Here is a 21,742-nt window from a genome sequence, read left to right on the forward strand (position 1 = left end):
ATTACCTTGGGCAGTATGGCCATTTTCACGATATTGATTCTTCCTACTAGGTCAACCATTATGGAAGTCAGTGTGGCGATTCCTCAGGGATCTAGAACTAGAAATACCATTTGACCCAGCCATCCCATTACTGGGTATATACCCAAAGGAATATAAATCATGCTGCTATAAAGACACATGCACACGTATGTTTATTGTGGCACTATTCACAATAGCAAAGACTTGGAACCAACCCAAATGTCCAACAATGATAGACTGGATTAAGAAAATGTGGCACATATGCACCATGGAATACTATGCAGCCATAAAAAATGATGAGTTCATGTCCTTTGTAGAGACATGGACGAAATTGGAAATCATCATTCTCAGTAAACTATCGCAAGGACAAAATACCAAACACCGCATGTTCTCACTCATAGATGGGAATTGAACAATGAGAACACATGAACACAGGAAGGGGAACATCACACTCTGGGGACTGTTGTGGGGTGGGGGGAGCGGGGAGGGATAGCATTAGGAGATATACCTAATGCTAAATGACGAGTTAATGGGTGGAGCACACCAGCATGGCACATGTATACATATGTAACTAACCTGCACATTTTGCACATGTACCCTAAAACTTAAAGTATAATAATAATAATAATAATATAATAATAATAAACATGTATAGAGAAAAACACAGTCACATGATCTCACACACACACACAAACATATATGTGTGTATATATGCATACATAATGTTAAATATCTATCTAATGTTAAACATCTGTATAAAAGGGAGCTGTTATGTAAAATTGGTCGGATATAGTATTTTTATAGGACTATGCTGTCTGTATAAGACTGTTATCTCAGTATAATACCGGACAAGGAGTGAAACATTTCTGGACTTGCTAAACCATATTTTGTGCTAGAAGAATAGAGTGGAAGCACCCAGTGAGGGCGCGTTTGCCCAAATGCTGCCCTCAGTAAGCAGAGAGGCTCTCACCCCAAATACCTGAGGCTCCTGGGTCTGGGCAAGGAGAAGCCCTGTGCAGCAGGCAGGCTGGACATTTGGCTTCTTAGACTCTGTTCCAGCCCTAGCTGCCTATGACCTGAGATTTGTCTTTCCCTTCTTGGGGCCTCATTTGTAATATCTCTGGAAAATGGCAATCCCGGGATAACTGATGTCTGACGTTCCTTGTGGCCTTGACAGTCGTGTCTGGGGAGATTGCTTTCCCTGGCCACAGAGCGGTGTGTTTCTGTAATTCCTTTATTCTAAAGATTTTTGAAAGCCACTTTGTTGGAACACCAATCATTTCCCATCAGGAGCTTAAAGCAATCTTCAGACACTCGTTATGATGTTTCCTTCATTCAACAAATGTTCCTCAAGGGTTTTCCAGTGCTGGTTCTCTCCTAGACACTGGGGAGATGATGGCGAAAAGCCCACATGGTTGGCATTTCACCATCTTATGCATTAGGGTGCCTCTGGTTGCAATGAGCAGAGAATCTCCCTGCCTGTGGGAGTGGCCCAGGGCATCACACAGTGAGAAGTCTGCAGGGAAGCAGGCAGGGTAGGGCCAGGACTTGGTTCAGATGAATGAGGCAAAATTTTGGGAGAAAGCAAGGCACTTGGTAATCAAGATGAGGAGTAGTTTGCCATAATTTTTCAAAAATCAAAATTAATACAAAACATCCACAATGAACAATATATCAAAATTTAAAATAAAGGCAGGATTTGCCCTTGCACCTGCAGAGCCCTGAACGTTGTGCACGTGGAGGGGACACGTGGGTGCCACAGTCCTACTACTTAAAAACGTCTCACTTGCAATTTTCTGTGAAGGCCACTGCTTCCTTCTCAGGGAAGCTGGCAATTGTTCTCTTTCTATGCTCATGCAATCCATATTGCCACAGGGTGGAAAAAAGAAATAGTTTGATTTAATTACAAATATGTCTGTGCAATTTTTGAAAATATTCTAAAGAACCCTCAAGTAGGTCATGCAAATTTTATTCCTTAAAATATTTGACTTTTCAGAAATAGAATTTCATCAAATATGAAACATTTTCTGAAAAAGTATTCTTTCCCAGGAAAATAGCAATTATCAAGAAACTTTTGTACTTTATTCACTGAAGGCAGTTATGAAAATTACACTGGTGTTCACTTCATTTTTAAAAAATTAATTTTTGGCCGGGCGAGGTGGCTCACGCCCGTAATCCCAGCACTTTGCGAGGCTGAGAAGGGCGGATCACAAGGTCAGGAGATCGAGACCATCCTGGCTAACACTGTGAAACCCCATCTCTACTAAAAATACAAAAAATTAGCCGGGCATGGTGGCGGGTGCCTGTAGTCCCAGCTACTCGGGAGGCTGAGGCAGGAGTATGGCGTGAACCTGGGAGGTGGAGCTTGCAGTGAGCCGAGACTGTGCCACTGCACTCCAGCCTGAGCAACAGAGCGAGACTCCGTCTCAAAAAAAGAAAAAAGAAAAAAGAAAATTAATTAATTTTCAAGAGTTTTTTAAAGTCAGATTTGTTCAGAAGCCTGGTGTGAAATTTTTTACTCTTCATAACTATTTATTTTTTATCTTTATATAAATTTCTATGTACATCGGTGTTATGACTAAATATTTCAAAAGAATCCATAATTAATTTAAATTACTTGATTATGTGTTAGCACATTTATTCTACATGGACTATATCAATTAAAAGTAAATATTTTTGTCAATTATGCTACAATTATTTAGAGAGTTAAGGCACCAAAGGTAAGTGATGTAATGTTCAAGAATGAAGTAAAATGCATGTGGAAATTCATCAGAATTACAGGATTCACTCAGTTATGAGAGTGACTAGAAGAAAGTATTGCAGCTACTGAAAATAAATGTTTTCCTGTCATTGACATTATTAGAATAGAGTTACCCTCAAATCCACTGAAAACTAAGGAAACTTTTTGAAATTGTGAGAAGAAATTGAAAGAGAGTGTTAGATATTTCAGAAACATGTTGACGTGAGTTTGAGCTAATGAAACAAAAGGGGTTTACTGGAAAGAATATGGACAAAACCAATAACAACATGCAGATTCTAATGTATTCATATAATGACTGGAGATTTTTTAAAATACAGGTGTGTGGCCGGGCACGATATCTCACACCTGTAATCCCAGCACTTTGGGGAACTGAGGTGGGAGGATCACTTGAGCCCAGGAGTATGCGACCAGCCTGGGCACCATGGCGAGACCACATCTCAGCAAAACATACAAAAATTAGCTGTGTGTGGTGGTGCACACCTGTAGCCCTAGCTACTCAGGAGGTCAGGAGGATTGTTTGAGCTCAGGAGATCGAGGCTGCAGTGAGCTGTGATCCCAATAGTGCACTGACTGGGCAACAAGTGAGGCCCTGTCTAAAAAAAAAAAAAAAAAAAAAAAAAAAAGACATTTATTCCAAATAATATATGTCTTTATCTGGTTCTCTGTGAATAATTATTTTTAGCAGTAATATGACAGAATCAGATGCATGAAACTCAAAAAAGGGGGTTCACAGATTGGAAGAATTGAAATAGAATTTGGAAACATGAGAATTTCCTGTTCCAGCATAATGCTTTTCCAAAATGGAGGTGTATTATGGTACGTATATGCAGACTCATAGCTTAATAGATGATGGTTTGCAGAAGGTGATGAAATCAACAAAAGTGGTAGAATATTTTGGAGTGTTGTTGATGGCTGTTCTGAGACATTGGTTCTTGCTTTCTTAGTTTAAATGAATTTAAACAAGAGGCACATAGCAAAGGAAATGCAGCATAGAGTAATTTATTGCAAAGGAAAAAGAATATTTTGAAAGTTAGCTGCAGAATACACACTGAGAAACACAGAGAGGATTCAGGGCTGGCTGCTTGTAAGGATGAGACAGCATTCATTATTACTGGGGAAACTCTCTTTATGGGAGTCTTACATGATTATTCATGAGGAGGTGGGAAGATGTGTTACTAGCAAACATGTTCTGGGTGGTCCTCTGGGTATACATGCCCATCCATGCTCATTCATACATCACATGTCTCATTAGCATTTTAAATCTCCACGCAGGGATGTGTTTTTTACTATTACAATAAGCAAAGGGTCAGTTTGAGGACAGGTGAAATCAAAGTGCACATGCTCTCTACAGAGGAAATTCCCTACTGAAGATAGCTTTGCTTGAATGAGCTTAACTACAATGTGAATGCTGAGGCTTATTGTGTTGGCTGTATGGTCCCCACGGTTGCTGCATGCCAAGGGCATGGTCACTTCCTTGACTACTTACCCTGCCTCAATTCCGCCTAAGAGATCTTAGGGCCTATAATCATATGGGAGGTTGAGGGGCTAGGTCATTTCTTCTGAAGCTGCTTCCTGCTGAGTGGGGCGCTGTCCCTGCCTAGCCTGGGCCCTAAAGTCTCTTCCTGCCTGATCTAACGCAGTATGAACAATGTTGTTCACGGGACTGGTGCACAAGACCTGAGATAGCTCATCAGGAGACCAAGGTTAAAAGCCTTGCAAAACCATCATGTGGACCTGAAATTGCTGTAAGCAAGAAAGTAAGAAATCAGCATTTTAAACAAAATTGGACCAAAAGTTAAAGCTTAAAATATATTAATGACTGGCAGTGTTAAAGGGAGCAAGGCAGACAATAGCTAATGCTTCCAAATTCCCATTGAATTTACTAATGTGTATTGACTGTTGGGGCTGATATCCCCATTCTGTGGGCCAGTGAGTTTGTCCCTGGAGATGTGTCAGGAGCCAGGCCAGTCTTATAATGGCCCAGATCTGTCATATCCCCAAATTTTGGTATTTATGCAATGTCAACAAGGTTTAGTTAAGTTTTTGTTTGTTTGTTTGTTTGTTTTTGTTTTGAGACAGTGTTTCACTCTTGTAGCCTAGGCTGGAATGCAATGGCACAAACTCGGTGCACTGCAATGTCTACCTCCTGGGTTTAAGCAATTCTCCTGCCTCAGCCTCCCGGGTAGCTGGGATTACAGGCATGCGCCACCACGCTCGGCTAATTTTGTATTTTTAGTAAAGATGGGGTTTCACCATGTTGGTCAGGCTGGTGTCGAACTCCTGACCTCAGGTGACCCACTTGCCTTGGCCTCCCAAAGTGTTGGGATTACAGGTGTGAGCCAAAGCTCCCAGGCCTCAGTTAAGTTTAATAGACTAACAGTATGGTTAATTAGTTCCCCAGCAGATAGGCCAGTCTCTCTAAAAGTCATTAGAGTGCAGCAGGCAAGTACCAAGAAATGAAGATGTTACTTATCTTCCAGATGGGCTTTATCTGGAATTGTGTTCTTGAATAGAAGTTTTAGAGCTCCTATGGGCTGGCAGGTGTAATTAGTAGCTTCCTCTGGTTCCTGTAAAGGTTTATTGCAAAGTTGAATTCTGATCATATGAGCCGGAGTTGCTATGTCTTGAAGCTTGACAGCCATTGGGGTGGTTGGTAGTACTTGCTAAGACCCTTCCATTTAGGAAGAAGCAGATCTGCCAGGGTGGGGGGCTTCCTTCCAAGTTTTTAATAGGTCCCAGTCTCCAGGCAGGACTTGCGGGATGTTTATCATTTGTCCAGGTGAGGGCAGCACTGTATTGCTATATTCCTGGATAGCCTGCTGTGCCAGGCTTAGATTTTTTATATTTATTTATTTATTTATTTATTTATTTATTTATTTATTTGGATAGCAGAGTGTCGCTCTATCACCCAGGATAGAGTGCAGTGGTGCAATCTCGGCTCACTGCAATCTCCGCCTCTCAGATTCAAGAGATTCTCCTGCCTCAGCCACCTGAGTAGCTGTGATTACAAACCCACTACCTTGCCTGGCTCATTTTTGTATTTCGGGGGTTTTGCCATGTGGCCCAGGCCAGTTTCGATTTCCTGACCTCAAGTGATCCGCCCCCCGTGGTCTCTCAAAGTGATGACAGTACAGCCAGGAATCACCACGCCTGGTCCCTGGCTTAGATTTTGAATCTATTATATAGTAGACTGGGTTTCCAGTTTGATAAACAGGCCTAAGGTAAGGAAGGGTCTCCCAGAAGTCATCTCAAACGGACTAAGTTTTGTCTTTTCTTTGGGTGCCACTCGTATTCTCATGAGGGCTATAGGCAACAGAGTGTACCAAGACTCAGAAGTTTCCTGGCACAGTTTTGCCAGTGTCTGCCTTAAAGTTTGATTAGTCCTATTAACCTTGCTGGAGGATTGTGGCCTCCATGAGGAGTGGAGATGAAATTTAATTTCCAAAGCTTGGGCTATCTATTAGGTTATAGTTGCAGGAAAACAGGGTCTTTTGTTGCTTTGCAAGGAGCAGAGGAGGCCAAATCCTGGTATGATCACTTTTGGCAGTGCCTTGGCCACTTCTGTAACTTTCTCTGTTCTGGTGGGGAAAGCTTCTACCCATTCCAGAATGGTGTCTACAAAAACTAAAAGGTATTAAAAAACCTGAAAGGTGGGTATTTGGGTGCAGTGAATTTGCCAGTAGTCACCAGGATAGGTTCCTCGCCACTGGACTGAGGTTAATAAAGCAGGAGACCCTTGTTTTTTTGTTGTTGTTGTTTGCTTGTTTATTTTTCCAGAGACGGAGTTTCGCTTTGTCGCCCAGGCTGGAGTGCAATGGCGCGATCTCGGCTCACTGCAATCCCCGCCTCCCTGGGTTCAAGCGATTCTCCTGCCTCAGCTTCCTGAGTAGCTGGGATTACAGGCATGTGCCATCAAGCCCCGCTAACTTTTGTATTTTTAGTAGAGACAGAGTTTCGCCATGTTGGCCAGGCTGGTCTCAAACTCCTGACCTCGTGATCCTCCCTCCTCGGACTCCCAAAGTGTGGGGATTTCAGGCGTAAGCCACCGCACCTGGCCGTTGTTTTTTTGTTGTTCATTTTCCCCCAAGGTAATTTTGACAGCAAAGTTCACAGGCCAGAGTGACCTTTTTTATTGTGGTTGCCAGGCCTTTACCTGTAAAGTCATGGTCCATCCAGGTGGTCATAGCATCCTGCCCATATGGATGGAATTATGTAAATTTTTGACAATTTATCGTGATGGGACTGAGGAAGCAAGAGCTTTTGGCCTATGAGCCACCAACCCTCAGGTGTTAGGCTCCCCTGATTTTCTTTAGCCCATGCTATTTCTTCCATAGTATAGGACGGATTATACCAAGAGAATGGGATGGGCATGGTGTCTCATGCCTGTTATCCAGCATTTTGGGCTGCCAAGGCAGGCAGACCAGTTGAGGCCAGGAGTTCGAGATCAGCCTGGATAACATGGCAAACCCCTTCTCTACTGAAAGTACAAAAATTAGCGGCATGATGGCATGTGCCTGTATTCCCAGCTACTAGTGTGGCTGAGGCAGGAGAATTGCTTGAGCCCAGGAGGGTGCAGTGAGTTGAAATCAGGCCACTGCACTTCAGCCTGGGTGACAGAGTGAGACTCAGTCTCAAAAAAATAAAAAATAAAATAAAATGAAGAGAATGGGCAGAGAGGAATAAGGCCAGCTGGGCTACAGCTTCCATAGTCGCCATCCTGTCTTCCCTGCCAGCCCTTGCATTGTCCGATGAGACTGAGGAGTTTCCTTCTTGATGTCTCTGATCCTTTTTCTTTTTTGATATCTTTGATCCTCTTGCTTAAGATCATGCACAGCCTCTAAAAGCTGCAGTATTTCTGTTCCATGTTCAATGGGGGAATCCCTTGCATTTAAAGACCCCATTCTTTATAGATAGCAGCATGTGTATGAAGGACAATGCAGGCATCCTTGGAGTCAATGTATATGTTAGTGTTTTTCCCTGATCTAGAGCCAGGACCCTGGCCAGGACAATTTTTGTGGCAAGGACAATCTGCTTTTTGTGCTGAGGCACTAGGTGGCAGTGCCTGGGCCTTTGTTGTTTGGTGCACACTAACCACAGTGTATCCTGCCCTTCTTTTTCCATTTTCCATAAAATTACTGGCATCAGTGAACCTTTCATTATCAGGATTCTTGAAAGATGTATCTCTGAGATCTATTCTATCTAAATAGACCTGGTCTATGGTTTTAATACAGGAATGAGTTAGGTTCTCTGAGGAATTGACTGGCATGAGCAGAGCTGGATTGAGGGTGCCACAAGTTTTTATAGTAACCTTGGGGAGTCCAGGAGGAGAGCCTGATGTTTGGTGAGTCTTCCTCTTGAGAGCCAACAGTGGCTCTTTATTTCTAAAACTCCCTGCACTTGACGCAGAATGAGGACCTCTAAAGTGTGTCTAAAAGTCAGCTTTAGGGCTTCCTCCACCAGAATGGCAGTGGCTGTGACTGCCCTAAGGCAACCAGGCCATCCACAGGCCACAAAGTCCATGTGCTTTAAATGTAGTCAGCTGGATGAGGTGGTTCTCCCAGTTTTTGGCAGGGACTCCCTGTTTCTCTGCCACATATAAGGTGCATAGATTTTCCAAGTCATGAATTTCCAGGGCAGGAGCCTCAATAAGGGCCTTTTTTTATGTCTTGAAATGCCCTGGTTTGTTCTCTTTGCCATCGCAGGGCTCAGCGTCAGGCCATTTAATGGCCTCATATAGAGGATGAGCCATTAGCCCAAATCTCAGAATCCAGATTCTACAGAACTCAGACGTTTCAAAAAAAGTTTAGAGTTGTCTCCTGGTTTGGGGACCAAGCAGCTCCGTTATGGCTGGTTTTCTTTCCCCTGAGAGCTTCCTTGTTCCAGGGGTTATAATGTCCCCTAAGTAAGTTACTCTCTGTTTGGTTAATTGTGCCCCCTTTTTTTTGAAACCTTATATCTGCTTGCTCCAAGCAAATTTAAGACTGTAATGGTATTCCTGTCAGGTGTTTCCTGGGTTGGATTACATATTCAGTTGTTACCTAAATACTGTAGGAGGCTGCCTTAACTAAGTTGTAATTCTCAAAGATCTTTGCCTGGGGCTAGTGCAAACAGGTGAGGGCTATCTTGAAAGCCCTGGGGCAATACTATTCATGGGCGTTTCCTATATTTGTCCATTCAAAGGCAAATAGAAACTGAAAGGACAAGTGCACTGGGATACAAACAGATGGCATCTTTAAGGTCTAGTACACTACAACATTGGCAATGTCTTGGAATTTGGTTAACAAGGTATAGGTATTAGCTACTAAGGGATGAAGAGGGTTCCTGCCTCGTTTATGATTCTCATGTCTTGTGCCATTTGATATTCTCCATTTTGTTTTATGACTAGCAGAATAGGAGTATTACAAGGTGATTGGAAGGACACTAGTAAGCCACGTTGTAAGAATTTAGAAATTAAGGGCTTCAATCTTTTTTTAGCTTCTAACTTTAGGGGATATTGGTTTTCATTGGGGTACCTATTGGGGTCCTGTATTTTAATGACCACGGGTTCAGCCCAAAGGGCTCTTCTGAGTACCCTGTCATCCCAGATGGCAAGTTTTACTTGTTCTAAGATTGATATAGGGAGGTGATCTGTTGGCCCTGCAGTGAGGACCATTTGGGAGGGACTGGTGCCTTTCAGTGATATGATGCCTTCCATGATATTTAATAAATCGCTCTCTAAGAGCAGGGTAGGACACTCAGGAATAAGCAACAAGAAGTGTTACTTAACTGATCTCTTTAGTGACATGTGAGTAAGGAAGTAAAATATTAAGAACGGGGTTTCCTATTGACCCCAGCTATGATACAATTTTGAAGGTCACTGACCCAACTGAGAAGTTAATACAGAGTAGGAGTCCCCGGTATTGATTTTAAAAATCAGTATTCTTACCTACCATGTCATGGGTCAGCCAGGGTTCCAGATTGGTGACTGGAATGTCCTTTTCAATGGGGGCTGTCTGGATCCCTTAGCCTCCTCCGTCTTGAGTTAGTGCCATCTTGAAGGAGGATGTCCCCTTTCCCCTTCAGGGCTCAGGAAAATCCATTCCCCAGTGGCTATCCTGTTTACAGACTGGGCATGGCCCAGGGGCAGTTGGGTGCACCCTCTTTCCTGGTGCTCTGATTGTTTGCATTTAAAGCAGGCTCCTTGATTGTTTGTTGACTGGCTTCCAAGCTTCAAGGTTCCTGGGGGTGACTTGAGGTTCCAAGACACTACTGACAGAAACAGCTATCTTTTTATACTGGGCTGTATCTCACCAGTTCTTGTGCTGGAGTCTGCCTTCCTCTTCAGCCAGATTCCTATTACGAAACACTCCAAAAGCCATTTCTAATAGTTGAGGTATAGGTGTTTATGGCCCTTACTGTAATTTCTATAGTTTTCTCCTGATATCTGGAGTAGACTGGCCAATTAAGTTTTGTCCTGGTAACACTTGGCATTCAGCAGATGTAGGGTCTATGTTGGTATACTTTTGGAAGTCTCCTTTAAGCTCCCCTGAAAGAAGGCAGGGTTTACATGTTTTCTCTGTGGGACTACTTTGACTTTCTCTTAAGAAACAGATTTTTTAACACATTGTCTGATCCCTGCCAGGAGGCATTGCACCATGTAGTCCATCCCTATTCTTTATTCCTCCAGATAAAGGAGGAATTCCAATGTTGTAATTCCAATGTGGGTCCTGGGAGAGATCAGCAGTAGCTGCCACTTCATGGGTGGCAGGTTGGTCAGCTGCCCTGCTATCTATGTATCCCTGACTGGCTAGCCAGATTCTCTATTGTTCCTGTGGAGTACAGCAATAAAAAGGACAACTTGTATACCTTTCCAAGTTAAGTCAAAGGCCAAAGTTAGAGCCTTGCATGCGTTGGTAAATGCACTGGGTTCTTCTGAGAAGTATCTGCGGTTTTGCTTTTACTGGATTAGATCACTCATTAAGAATGGAACATGTATTCTAATGGTCCCTTCTCTATTTGGACTTCCCATAAAGGGAGCAGATTCTCTGGCCCTGTATGGTATGAAATCCCACTGCGAGTTATTCCAGCTAGGCTAGTCTGCAACGCACAAGGCGAAGGAGCATAAAGAGGAGCATAAACAGGAAGTGAAATGGGATTATATTCCACAGAAGACTCTGGTAGTGCAGGGGTGCTGGGGACTCAGAAGGAAGTGAGGGTCCCTGACAGCCCCTATCTGGAGCCATCTTTGTGTCATGGGGCCTGGGTTCCCTTCCCTTAATAAAAGAGGATCTTCTAATGCATCTGTGTGGCTTCCTTGCTTACTGGGTTTCAGCCCACAGGTGCCACATAGAGCTGGGTTTTCTTATAAGGCCACAAAAGCCTCCACATAAGGTACTTCAGGGCACTTTCCCTGATTTGTACAGAAAAGATCTAGCTGTAGGATGGTAATAAAGTTCACATTTCCATTTTCTGGCCATTTTTCATTGTTAGCTGACTTTTCCCCAGGCTAAACAGTGTTACAAAAGAAGATAAGGGTTTTTTTTCTTTTTTAGCTCATCTCACCCAAATTATTCCAGTTTTAAAATATACATCCCAGGGGTGTTGCATTGAGAGTATTGGAGATGGCTCCCGTGGTGCCAAGAGAATCCTGCAATGACAGACACATATACAAAAGACCAGGAGGTCATGGCTGTCCCTATTAGCCAAGGGGGACCACGATGCAATACAGGGCATCTGCTTGAATTCCCACAAACCGAGACCCTAGGAGGTCACGGGTGTTTGCCGTGCACCATCCTAGGTCTCACCAGAACTGGATATCTACAGCCTTGACCAAGGTGGCCATCACTGCCAGCTGGGGGGCCCAGATGTCTCACTGACAAGACTTTCCCTACTTCACTGGTTTGCCATTCGTTATGCCCAATTATAATAACTGGAATGCCTGGATGCAATCCCTGGGACCAGGCATCTGCTTGACTGCACATCTTTTTTTCAGCATAGAAAGTTTGTTAAAGGACAATCTGAAGTTGTATGAAAATGAACAAAGTCTGGAGGGATAGGGATTCTTAATGTGGCCCTCAAAACTCTGTTTTGTAAACAGAAAATCAGATTAGAAAATAAATCACAATAGCCACTAAGTGGCAGTCAAGTATTGCCAGAGTGACAACAAACGCGCTGAGTCTGAAATGTGGCCAGAAAGAAGTGAAACTAAGCAGCAAAATAGCCTGAATATTGAATATTGAGAGAAACCCACATGGCTAGTATAATTATGAATAGTACAGAAGTAGCAACAAAAAGGGCAGCTGAGAGAGACAGAGACAAGAGGACTGCTTGAGACCAGGAGTTCAAGATCAGCCTGGGCAAAATAGAAAGACCCCATCTCTACAAAAAATTTAAAAAATATAATAATAAAATAAAATAAAGGAAAATGGACAAAATGGGAAACAGTTATTTTGGCAGAGGAAAGAGCAACTACAAAGGGCCAGCAGTAGACATATGCCTGTCATGTCTGAGGAACGGCATAGAAGCTGGATTGCCTTCAGCACAGGGATGGATGGGAGGGGGACAGGTGGGTGACAATAAGTGAGGTTGGGAATATGAAGCAGGGGCCTCACCATGCAAAGCTCTTCCAACTGCCCCTTCTGTGATTGCATCCTTAGTCCTTCTTGGTTGAAAAGTCTAAGAATATGGTTTGGGTTTTTGTTTTTTGCCCTCCATCCACAATATCCACCCTGCCCATTGTGGAGTTGGGGCTGGCCAAGGAAGAAGCCCATGATTCCTCCAGTTCCTCCAGCAGCTACAGCCTGGGATTGCTTTTGCTGCCAACTTGCTAGCCGATGCACAGGGGATGAGCCCTCAGCCTGTGTTCACAGAATTCCTTAAAGCCCTTTTCCCTAGACATGGCCCAGCTTCGTGGGACTGCACTGCTACTCAGTTTCCTTGAAAAGCACTCCTGGACCCTGTAAAACCTGGAGTCTACAGAACATTCCATTCCATATATTTTTCCAAATTCTGCAACTTATAAAACCTTGCACATATTTTTCCATAGAAGGCCGAAACCTCCTCTTTATATCTCCTTTTCTTCCCTGTTTCTTAAAGAGATTGCCCAAGGGGCACCAACTGGATTAGATTCTTCCAGTAAGCCTGCTTGTTTGGCTCTAGGCTCTCCCCTTGGAAACTGCAACATCGAGGCTCCAGGACCTGCTAGCAAGCTCTGGCCTTGTAGATGACAGATTCCGGTGTCCCAGGAGCACCAGTCCATCCTAAGTCCTTCCTTCACAGTTCAGAGAAAACCCACAGTGGCTAACCTGAGTTCTGATGCAGGCACTAGTTCTTTGGGTTCAAACGTAGTTTTGTACAACACACTACTGGCTGCATAGCAGACATTGGGAAAAGGCAAATATCTATATTCCCCTTTTTACATTTCCTTGGGCATGACTTTTACTAATCTCTCTCACAAGACTTGCAGAGCACTTGGAACTTTCTCAAATGGAAAGATCTCTGCATACATAATTTTACGTTCTGTAACAACTTATTCAGAAACTTCTTCATTCTGGTTCTGAGACTAATGCATTACATACGTTGGATATCCCACTTGTGAAAGTCAGCTTTAAGCAGAACATCAAGTATATTTGTGGACTGCCTACACATCAGTGGGCAAAACCTTGTGGGAACCATGCTTTTCCACCATCAGAGAAGACCTACTTTAAAGCAAAAGCTCTTTTGAGAATCATCAGGTTGTGTCTGGCATGGCAGCCTGGGCAGGGACATTATACCACAGGTTATTGTCATTCCCCCCTCACCAAGTCTCCTAAAAGCATCTGCTGGCTCTGGTGGCCCTGTCTGGTTGTCCTCAACCGTCAAGATTTGGATTTACCATTTACTGACAGTGCGACTTGGGTCATCACCTCATCTTCTTTGGCCTGAACTTCCTCACCAGTAAAATGGGGTGAGTAACTTCTACTCCATGGAATCCTCAGGAGGAGTGAAAGAGGTATAACATTCCGAGTGTCTGTACCATGCCTGGGCATAGTTGGCACTCAGAAAATTTGTGGGCTAACGATGAGGGCAAAGATGAATGATACTAGCAGGGCTCATCAGTGCTGCGTGACAACTACAGAGAGACAGACTCTGATGACCCCTAACCCCCAGGAGAAACTGAAAAGGTACAGAGATGTCCGCCATGGAGTGCAGCCTGTGGACAGGGCAACAGGAACTTTGGAGGCAGGAAGACAGCCCGATTTAAGATGCTTGACTTGAGCTTTAAGCAGAATCTGCACTGTTTAGTGTGAATTGATTTTTCTGAGTATCTCCGTTGGAAAAGAGACTACTGTTCTAGATGTAGGTTTTCAAAAGTAAGGACATCCCTTTTTATACAGGCTCCCTGTTGCAGTAATATAAAGCATCTGCCAAGGGACACTTAGCCTTCTGTTACAGTCTCTTGAACCTGGTTCAGAGGTGCATCATACTTTAAGGTGAAAGGAGTTTTTGCCATGGACTTCTTCACTTGGCAACACAAAATCTTCACACTTTTCAGTTTGTGGATTTCAGTTTAGTAAGAAATCTAGCCACCCTTTTGTGTAGTAGACTCACATTGCTGTAGAGATCTTAGAGCATGGGCAGTGGAATTAGAAACACCTGGGTTTAAATCTGGGTTCAGCTGCCAGCCAGTTGTCTGACCTTGGGCAAATGACTTAATCTCTCAAGGCTCAGTCTCCTCAGGGGTTAAGTAGAAACCATAGCTCCTATCTCAAAAGGTTGTGTGGGGATTGAAGGTGAGCATGAATGTAAGAAGTCATAGGCAATGCCCAGCATGTTTTCATTGCTCATGAGATGTCCTCCCTGGGTTGGTATGGCATATAGGAAATGGTTATGGCCAAGTACCTAATAGTCGTTGCAGCTCTTGGGCAGAGCGAAGTTCAGGATGGGTCATTTGCTGATTTTCAGTGATCTGTTCTGGGGTAAACAGAGTGAAGTCTAGCCCGGAAGGCCAGCAACAAGCTGAGTGAGGGTAATTTGGCCCTGACAGGAGGGAGCTTCCTAGGAGTACTCAGAGCTGAGAGGCTGTGGCAGAGGCAGAAGCAGAAGATGGGAGCCAAGCCTTCCTTCTCCTGAGAGACCCTATAAGAGACGAGTGAGTGGAGAAAGTTCTGGAACCAGGGTCATGTGATGAGTAGAACAGGATGGGAGGCTGTGTGTCAGGAGGAGCCTAAAGCTGGAGTGTATGGTGAGGCTGCACTGGACAAGTGGAAAGTGCTTTGGGTTCAAGACAGAGCTGGAGATGAGGTGCTGCTACAGGTATGCACTTACGTGCCTATGACCTGGCACTAGTTACTTAACCTCTCTGTGTTTCCATATCCTCTTCTGTAAACAGAGGATGATAACAGCAGCTATTCTCTAGGATTGTGGTGAATAGTAAAAAAAAAAAATCTGTAATTCATTTATTCAATATTGACTAAAAACTCTCTGAGTGCCAGGTACTTATCTAGGCATGAAAAAAAACAGTGAACTAAACTGTTCTCATGAATCTTACATTCCAGCTGAGGGCAAATGCACTAAAGAAAGAGAGCAACTATGGAATATGTTATTGGCCAAAAGCAGAAATCAGGTGGAGAGATGGAACATGAGTGGATGGTACTTTGAACCTGGTAGTCAAGGAAGGTCTCTCTGAGGAAGAGACATCTAACTTTAGTCAAGTGTAAAGGGCCTTGTGCATTTAGATTTGCTCTGAAGGGCTCAGCTTCTGCAGAGTTCCCTCTCCTCCAAGGTCAGAGAAAAAGGAGGGACACGGATTTTAGTAAGTCTTCCTTCAAAACCCTGTAAGACTAAAGTTTCCACCAGCCCCAAACTAGAGGGTACAAGGGTGTGACCCATTAGTAGGCATAAAATTTACCTTAACAACTACTGATTTTTTTAATGCTGATAGGCAGAAACCTAGAGACTTTGTGTGCAAATAGTTCTTGAGGGTGGGGTATGAGGTGGAAGAAAAATTAATTTGATTCACACCAAACTTATTGCTATATAGTCATTAAGCCAAGGGTCATTAAGCCAAGGCTCTGGATTCAGTGTTTCTCTTTGAGAGGATAAGGATGGCTCTAGCAGTTTGCTTGGTTGGTTAGCTAAAATGAGAAACCGAATGTTGACTATCGTCAATTAAGGAGAAGTTCAAGAACTTCCTTGATATACTCCAAAGGCTTAAGGACATTGGAATGTGAGAGTGACTTTATCCTGGAAGAACTGCTCAGCCATGCTGGATGTCCAGATGATGTGACTTTCACCAAGGCTGCAAGAAATTACTTGGTAAGGGGAGCCCAAAAATCTGTGAGGAGATTGTGGTGGCTCTCTTCTTTAATCAGACATTACTGCAGGCTTGCCCTTGAGGAAAGATCATGCTGCACTGCCAAATAACAATGCTGTTAATCGTTGTCCCCACCTTCCCCAACAGACCTGTGGCCAATTATTAGTGTGGCAGGTCATGGTGGAGAAGTAAATAATCAGAATTCTCAGGAATTACTTGATAATGGCTCTGAACTGGTGCTAATTCCAGGATACCCAAAATGTCACTATGCTCTTCTAATAAGAGTTGTGGTTTCTGGTAATCATGTGATTTTACATCAGGTAATCCATGTGGTTTTACATCAGGTCCAACGTACAGTGGACTAAGTTGGTCCATGAATCCACCCTCTGGTTGTTTCCCAGTTTCAGAATGCATAGTTGGGATCATACTCAGTGACTGGCAGAATCCCCACATTGGTTCTATGACCCGCAAAGTGAGGGTTACTATGATGGAAAGGCCAAGTAGAAGCCACTAGAACTGCCACAATTATAAAAACTATAATCCACAAGCAACACTACTTTCCTGGAGGGACTGCAATAATTGGTGGTAACACCAAGCATTTGAAGGACACAGGTTGGTGTGATTCTTCAGCCATCCCTTTCAACTGAGCTATATGTCCTGTGCAGAAATATATGGATTTTTGGCCAGGCACAGTGGCTCATGCCTGTAATCCCACGACTTTGGGAAGCCGAGGCGGGCGGATCACTTGAGGTCAGGAGTTTGAGACCAGCCTGCAGTTTTCTAGAAATTATTTCCTGAAGCAGGAGAGGGTATCAGGTGGCGATCTGAAAACACTCAAATTGAGCTCACGAAAGAAGGTACAACCAAACCACCTTCTTCCCTTGATGACACTATGCATGCATATGAAAATCAAGTAGGACAATCCAACTTATAAGCAAACATACACAGATCCCTGGTACTCATGGCTGGAATGCCACGTGCTGCCATGTTAATTTGCCCTGGTGGAAAAGCTAACAAGACGTTATTAAGTTATGGTTGGTCATTTTCCATCCTCTTGTCACAGACATTATCAGTGACGGTGGCATCTGGAAACCAAATGTAGAGGTGGAGCTGTGAAGTAAGTGCATTATTTCAACCCCACAGGTATATTCGTCTGATACTCAGCTTCTAAGAAATTATTGCACGAAGCAGGAGGACATGACAGGTGGCGATCTGAGACTCCTCAAATTGATCTCAAGAAAGATAATACAACAAAACTACCTTCTCCCCTTCATGACACTATGCACACATATGGAAACCAAGTAGGACAATCCAACTAAAAAGCAAACATACACAGATCTCTGGTATTCATGGCCAGAATACCAGCTCATGGTGCAACAGTTGAGAAGACGTTATCTAGTTGGCATTGGCCATTTTCCATCTCCTCTTCATGGACATTGTGAGTGATGGTAGCATCTGAAAACCAAGTGAAGAGGTCGAGCTTTGAGATAAGTGTATTATGGTAACCCCATAGGTATATCTCTCTAATGCTCAATTTCTAGGAAAATCTCTCATAAAGCAAGAGGATATACCAAGTGGTGATCTGAGACCCCTCAAATTGAGGCCAGGAAAGATAATACACCAAAACCACCTTCTTCCTCACTTGTCCTTCTTCCCTATGAATGCATATGGAAACCAAGTGGAACAGTACAAATAATAAATAAACATACACAGATCCCTGGTACTCATGGATGGAATACCAGTTGCTTCCATATTAATGAGCCCTGGTAGAACATTTGATAAGATGTTTTGAGGTGCTGGTTGGCCGTTTTCCATCTTCTCTTCATGGACATTGTGAGTGAAGGTAGCATCTAGAAACCAAATGAACAGGTTGGGCTGTGAGAAAAGTGCATTATGTCAACCTCACAGATATATCCCTCTCATGCTCAGTTTCTAGGAAATTATCACATAAAGCAGGAGGAAATACCAGGTGATGATCAGAGACCACACAAATTGAGCTCGCGAAAGACAATACAATGAAATCACATTCTTTTATTTATGACACTGCATGCATATGAAAACCAAGTAGGATAGTAGAACTAGAAAAGAAACATTAGGATAGTACAACTAGTAAACCAACATACGCCTATCCCTGGTACTCATGGGTGGAATACCACCTCCTGCCAAATTAACAAGCCCTGATGTAACAGTTGACAAGACATTATCAGGTGCTGGTTAGCCATTATTTATATTCTCTTCATGGACTTTGTGAGTGACTGCAGTATCTGGAAAGAAAATGAAGTGGTTGGGCTATGAGGTAATCGCATTATGTCAACCACACAGGCTTACCCTTCTGATGCTCAGTATCTAGGAAATTATCTCATAAAGAAGGAGGATACAACAAGTGTCAATCTGAGAACCCTAAAATTGAGGCCAGAAAAGGTAATACAACAAAACTGCCTTCTCTCATGACCCTATGCATGCATATGGAAACCAAGTAGGACAGTACAAGTGAACGAACTTACACTGATCCCTGGTACTCATGGATGAAACACCAGCTGCTGCCATATTAGTAAGTGCTGGTGGAACAGTTGCGATGACATTATCGGGTGCTGGTTGGCCATTTTTTGTCTTCTCTTCATGGACATTGTGAGTGACAGTAGCATCTGGAAACAAAATGAAGAGGTTAATTTTTAGTTAAGAACATTATGTGAAGCCCACAGGTATATCCCTTTTATGCTCAGTTTCTAGAAAACTATTTCATAAATCTGGAGAGGATATGTCAGGTGGTGATCTGAGAACACTAAAATTGAGCTCATGAAAGATAACAACGTGTCTCCCATGCATGACATGAGGCATGCATATGAAAATCAAGTAGGACAGTTCAAATTACAAGCAAACATACACTGATCCCTTGTACTCATGGCTGGAATACCAGCTGTTGCCAAATAACTAAGCCGTAGTGGAAGAGTTGACATGACATTATTAGGTTGTGGTTGGTTATTTTCCATCCTCTCTTCACAGACATTGTGAGTGACAGTAGCATCTGGAAACTAAATGAAAAGGTTGAGCTGTGAGGTAAGTATATTACGTCAACCTTACAGGTATATCCCTCTGATGCTCAGGGTCTAGGAAATTATCCCATAAAGTAGGAGGATACACCAGTTGATGATCTGAGACACCTCAAATTGAGCTCACAAAAAAGAATACCACAAAACCACCTCCTTCCCTTTATGACACTATGCATTCATATGGAAATCAACTAGGACAGAACAACTAGTAAACAAAATACACTGATATCTGGTACTCATGCCCGGAATACCGACTGCTGCCAAATAAATAACCACTGGTCGAACAATTGACAGTACGTATTAGGTTGCAGTTTGTCATTTTCCATCTTCTATTCACAGACATTGTAAGTGACAGTAGAACCTGGAAACCAAATGAAGAGGTTGAGCTGTGAGGAAGCACATTATGTCAGTCCCACAGGTATATCCCTCTGGTGCTCAGCTTCTATTATATTATTGCAAAAAGCAGAAGGACATGACAGGAGGTGATCTCAGATGCATCAAATTGAGCTCAAGAAAGATTATACAACAAAACTTCCTTTCCCCTTCATGACAATATGCAGGCATATGGAAACCAAGCAGGACAATTCGACTTATAAGCGAACACACACAGATCATTGGTGCTCATGGCTGGAATACCAGCTCCTGTCATATTAAGACCTGTTGGAGCAGTTGAAAAAACGTTATCAGATTGGGGTTGGCCATTTTCCATCTTCTCCTCAGGGACGTAGTAAGTGATGGTAGCATCTGGAAACCAAATGAAGAGGCTGAGCTGTGAGGTAAGTGTATTATGGTAACCCCACAGGTATATCTCTCTGATGCTCAGTTTCTAGGAAATTATGTCATAAAGCGGGAGCATAGAGCAGGTTGCCATCTGAGATCCCTGAAATTGACACCAGGAAATATACAACAAAACCACCTCCCACCCTTTTTGACACTATGCATGCATGTGGAAACCAAGTAGGATGGTAATACTAATAAGCAAACTTATTTGTACACGGATCCCTGGTACTCATGGATGAAATATCAGTGGCTGTCATATTAATAAGCCCTGGTGGAAGAGTCAACAACACGTAATCAGGTGCTGGTTGGCCATTTTCTATCTTCTGTTCATAGACATTGTGAGTGACGGTAGCATCTGGAAACCAAAGGAAGAGGTTGAGCTGTGAGGTAAGTGCACTATGCCAACTCACAAGTATACCCCTCTGATGCTCAGTTTCTATGAAATTGTTTCATAAAGCAGGAGGATATATCACATGGTGATCTGAGATGCCTTAGATTTAGGCCAGAAATGATAATACAACAAAACCACCTTACTCCCTTCATGGCACTATGCATGCATATGAAAACCAAGTAGGACAGTACAACTTATAAGCAAACATACAAAGATCCCTGGTACTCATGGCCGGAATATCAGCCGCTGCCATATTAATAAGTGCTGTCAGACCAGTTGACAAGTCGTGATCAGTTGGGGTTGGCCATTTTCCATTCTCTCTTTGTGGACATTGTGAGTGACGGTAGCATCTGGAAACCAAATAAAGAATTTGAGCTGTGAGGTAAGTGCATTATGTCAATGCCATAGGTATATCCTTCTCATGTTCAGTTTCTAGGAAATCATCCCATAAAGCAGGAGGATATATCAAGTGGTGGTCTGAGATCCCTCAAATTTAGGCCAGAAAAGATAATACAATAAAACCACCTTCTTCCCTGCATTACAGTGCATGCGTATGGAAACCATGTAGGACAGTACAGCTGGTGAACAAACATACACTGATAAATGGTACTCATGGATGGAATACCAGCTGCTGCCATATGACGAACCTGTGGTGGAATAGTTGACAAGACGTTATCAGTTTGGGGTTGGCTGTTTTCCATCCTCTCTTCACCAACATTGTGAGTGATGGTAGCATCTGGAAACCAAAGAAGGAGGTTGAGCCGTGAGGTAAGTGCATTATGTCAACCCCACTTGTATATCCCACTGATGCTCAGTTTCTAGGAAACTATCCCATAAAGCAGGAGAATACATCAAATAATGATCTACATCCCCTCAAATTGAGGCCGGGAAAGATAATTCAACAAAACCATCTTTTTCCCCTCATGACACTACGGATGCATATGGAAACTGAGGAGGACAGTACAACTAATAAATAAACATACACAGATGCCTGGTACTCATCAATGGAATACCAGCTCCTGCCATATTAATAAGCCCTGATAGAACATGTGACAAGATGTTGTGTGGTTGTGTTTGGCCATTCTCCATCTGCTCTTCATGGACATTGGGATTGACGGTAGCATCTGGAAACCAATTGAAGAAGTTGAACTGTGAGGTAAGTGCATTATGTCAACCCCACAGGTATACCCCTCTGATGCTCAGTTTCTAGGAAATCATATAAGAAAGCAGGGGAGGATATGCCAGGTGGCTATTTGATGCCCCTCAAATTGAGGCTAGGAAAAAAATATACAACAAACCATCTTCTACCATTCATGAAAATGTGCCTGCTTATGGAAACTAAGTAAGACAGTACAACTAATAAGCAGACATACACAGATCCCTGGTACTCGTGGATGAAACTCCAGTTGCTGCCATATCACCAAGCCATGGTGGAGCAGTTGACAAGATGTTATCAGTTTGGGGTTGGC

The sequence above is a fragment of the Pan paniscus genome, chromosome X (assembly GCF_029289425.2).
Source record: "Pan paniscus chromosome X, NHGRI_mPanPan1-v2.0_pri, whole genome shotgun sequence".
Taxonomy (NCBI): Eukaryota; Metazoa; Chordata; class Mammalia; order Primates; family Hominidae; genus Pan; species Pan paniscus.